Raw genomic sequence first — 3,966 nt, forward strand, 5'->3', positions numbered from 1 at the left:
ATACACACACACTGTTCTTTGTTTTGTGCATTCTCGAGCATAGAGGCAAATTAAGATCACTTATTTTATTACTCAAGGTAGATTTTCGGTGTTAACAAATAAGTGTTCAATTGAAGCCAGGTGGCTTGCAAGTACCCCGATTTCATTCGTACTGTGATAGTTGTGGGTACTGTACGTTTTTTTAAAAAAAGGAGGATGACCCCCGGCCTCTGCATCTGGGAGATGCATGCAGCCATTTTATTGATTATTCTCGAGGACCTTACAAATAGGGATGAAAATGAAGTGGAAACTTTCCGCTTTTCCGTAGGAAAAATGAAAACAGAGAGGAAATATGAAAGCAGAAATGGAAATTTGCAAAACGAAAATGAAAATGGAATTTTTAATGCGAAAACGGAAACAAAAACGGAAGAGTGTTTTCCGATGGAACATATGTGGAAATGGAACTTTCTGTTTCCGTGAATATGAAATTTCCTATTTTTACTATAGGCATACGGCTACTTTGTAGCCCAACCATCAAATAACACCCAATCACACAATGAGCATAATGGATCATTTAAGGCCCAACTTATACTACCATATATATACTTAGCTAGACCCTATACACAATTGTCATGTACTAATATAATACTAGGATATATTGCTAACATAATCAAATTATTTTGTAGACATGTTAGCAATTCATTAATTCTTGTTGTTGTCTGTATTACTCTATGATTCAAGGGGTTTTAAAGTTCTGGTCAACGCCCACTTCTATTTCTGTATCCGCTTTGTATTCGCTCCGTGTCCGTTTCTGGTAGTATTTGTTTCCGTATTCATTTCCGGGGTTTCTGTATTCGTTTCCACTTCTGCAAAACAATATGAAAACAAATGTGATAGCACTCAGTTTCGTCCGTTTCCGCTCCGTTTTCATCCCTACTTACAAAGCAGTACAACAATATGCCTGAATCCACCATCTTGGCAACATCTGCCGCTACTCCTATCCATATGATGAAGGGGTGCAAGCTGGACCAAATACCCAGACCTCTCACCTAAACCTACCATCTAAAGCCGGAGACCCTGACCGAGCCACATACCAGGTCCGGGGCACAAACCGGTCTGACGCACTCACATGTGTCGTCGCAGCCATCTTCCACTGGTCCATCTTCAGATCAGATTGAGGTACCAGCCTTGGCAGGTGCCTCCGCCATCGACGCCATCATGACGGCAAACGACGACCTCCACCTACGCGAGTCCATCTCCAAGCAACGGACGGAGATCCATGCTAGGATAGGGCCGCACCACCGCCGTCGCCCACCACCCACAAGCGCCACCCAGCCCCAAGGTTCCCAAAACGGCGCCTTCAAGAAGGGAACGGCGCCGTGAGCGCCGCCGCCGCCCAACAAAGTTAAGGCTTTCGCCCGGGAGACCTAGGGGAAGGGGAAGTGAGGGGATAAGTCCATACCGACGCCTTCAAGGAGGGGAACGGCGCCCTCAGGCGTCGCCGTCGACGCGGCCGGCCATGGCCGACCAGGGATTTTGCCCGAACTAGATCCCTACCACCAGCAGCACCTCCTGTACAAAACTGGCAATCCAAGGAAGCGCGGCCCGACCAGGCTGGCCCGCACGCCGAACAAGGGAGGAGGGGAGGCGCGAGATCGCGCGCACCGGCCACCGCAAAAGCCGTCGTCGGACGCCAACGACCACCGGATCCCGCCGCCCGCACGGCCGAGACGCCGGATCCACCTCCCGCACGGCTGCTAGCCTGCCGTGCCTCGTCAATGTAGCCGCTGCTCCAGATCCGGGACTTCGCATGCAGAGGCAGGGCAGCCTAGGCCCCGCCGCCACCATCCTTGGCGCCCCGGGCTTGCCTGGCGGCTGCCTCAGGCGGCGGCGAGGAAGGGAGGGGGAGGGGGAGGCGGCTAGGGTTGGGAGGGAGGGAGGGAGACGTGCGTGAGGCTCTATCAGTACTGCAGTTGGTACTGTATGTAGTCGGACTTATACATACTCTTGTCATTTTAATATCCATGGGTGTATGAAATAGTCATTGTGAATACGAGATGACAACTAAATTTCTCTCGCTATAATTTTTCCTATGTGTCAACAGTTACAAATCAAATGCACGTGCACATATAAAATTGATCACCTTCCATGATGTAATATATTAGTCCCTAATATTTTTATTTACGTTTGTCATGTTGACATGGTTGCTACGTGTGCAAAATCACCTCCATGGTATCAACCATACTGATTTGAATAGGGTAAAAATCCAAATCTGCTCATTACCAGAAGTTAGGATCAAAAAATTTCAATTCTGAAATGTAGGTAACAAATTAAACTACAACCACCACTTGAGGTAGGTGCGGTAGGTGACAAGTTTATTTTCTCTCCAATTTTAAATCAAGTGGTAGGCAATCAAGTCCGATTCAACTTCCATTGTCAATACACACGACAGTGTTCTTGGTTATGTGCATGCTCTGGTGCAGAGAGCAAATTAGGAGACTTTAATTTCTTCTATTACTCGAGGATCAATCGTCCATGTAACCAAATAAGTGTTTAATTGAAGCCAGGTGGTTTGCAAGTATCATTGTCCGTCCGTGCTATGATAATTTTGGGCACTATAGGTAGCTGTACTACAGTGGGTACTGTATGTATGTATGGAAGTGACTTCTTGCATTTTTGGTAACGGTCGATGACATGAAACAGTCACCTCGAATATGACAACAAGTAAATTTCTCACTTGAATTTTTCTTTTGTGTTAACAGCTCGAAAAACTAATGCACACGTGTGCATATATTACATCCATCAACTTCCATGATGCAATATATTACTCTATACACACGCAGTGCTTTACATCTAGTACTACACGGTACGCACTACGCTAATGTCCACTCACGGTTATTCCTCTCTACCATGTAAAACTCTTTCGAAAAGTAGACTGATTTACAATTCCAAATAGACATATTATTGTGTGCCACACACACATATATATATATATATATATAATTCAAATAAGGAAACATGCACCCTATTTAATTAGAGCTTCCTAAAGAATCATATATCAATGAGATCTTTAATAGTATGAAAAAAGAAAGAAGAAGAAGAGTGAAGGCATTTTGAAGTCTTCAAATATGAAAATTAAGAAGATAGCTTAGGTTGGAGTTTGCCATCTATTCCCATTGGTTGATACTGTGCCCATTTGTAGACTTACATTACAAAACAAGTTTTGCCAAAGCTGACAGAAAAGAAAATCTAATTCAGTTGGGTCACTGTCCATGCTTGTAGCGGCCACTGTTTACGGCCCAGTACACTACATACTACGCTGTACTCATTCATGTCTCAGAACATTAATTGATAATTGGAAGTCTCACCAAGAAATTGCACCGCCAAAACATATCGATAGGCCAAATTTATCCATATTTTAACTCATGATCACATAATCTTTGGCAACTGCAATATCTCACCATAGTAGCATATGCACTAAAAAGTAAAGGAAAATTACATCGTGTATAATAGGTATGCTCATAGCTAAAAATGAGATCTATTTACAGATGGTGCGAGTAATTATCAGTAGGATTTTGTGCTCCCAACACGTAGTTAAACACTGGAAACAATATATACGTGGAGCAGTACGAAAAATGAGCACATGCTTCAGGTTAATTCTAGTTAGATGGAGACATCTTACCTAATAAAGGCACTTAATTAATAAGGTGTACGTAGCCTATGCATTACAACAGTTAGCTATGTACTCACTGCGTGTCCATTTGGATGGATGCAACCTTGTGTTGTACAAAAAGAAAAAAGTGAAATGCACATTCTTAATTACGTGTGCATGCATATGTTTATGATGAGACGGTAATGGAAAACGGGCCTTTGGCCTGGACCCTTTAGTCCCGGCCTGCCTCTGGGTCGGGACTAAAGGCCCGGCCACGTCGCCCCAATTCTCAATGCCTCCCTCGAGGCTTTATTCACGGTCCGTAAGGAGCCTTT

This window comes from Hordeum vulgare, chromosome 3H (assembly GCF_904849725.1).
Source record: "Hordeum vulgare subsp. vulgare chromosome 3H, MorexV3_pseudomolecules_assembly, whole genome shotgun sequence".
Taxonomy (NCBI): domain Eukaryota; kingdom Viridiplantae; phylum Streptophyta; class Magnoliopsida; order Poales; family Poaceae; genus Hordeum; species Hordeum vulgare.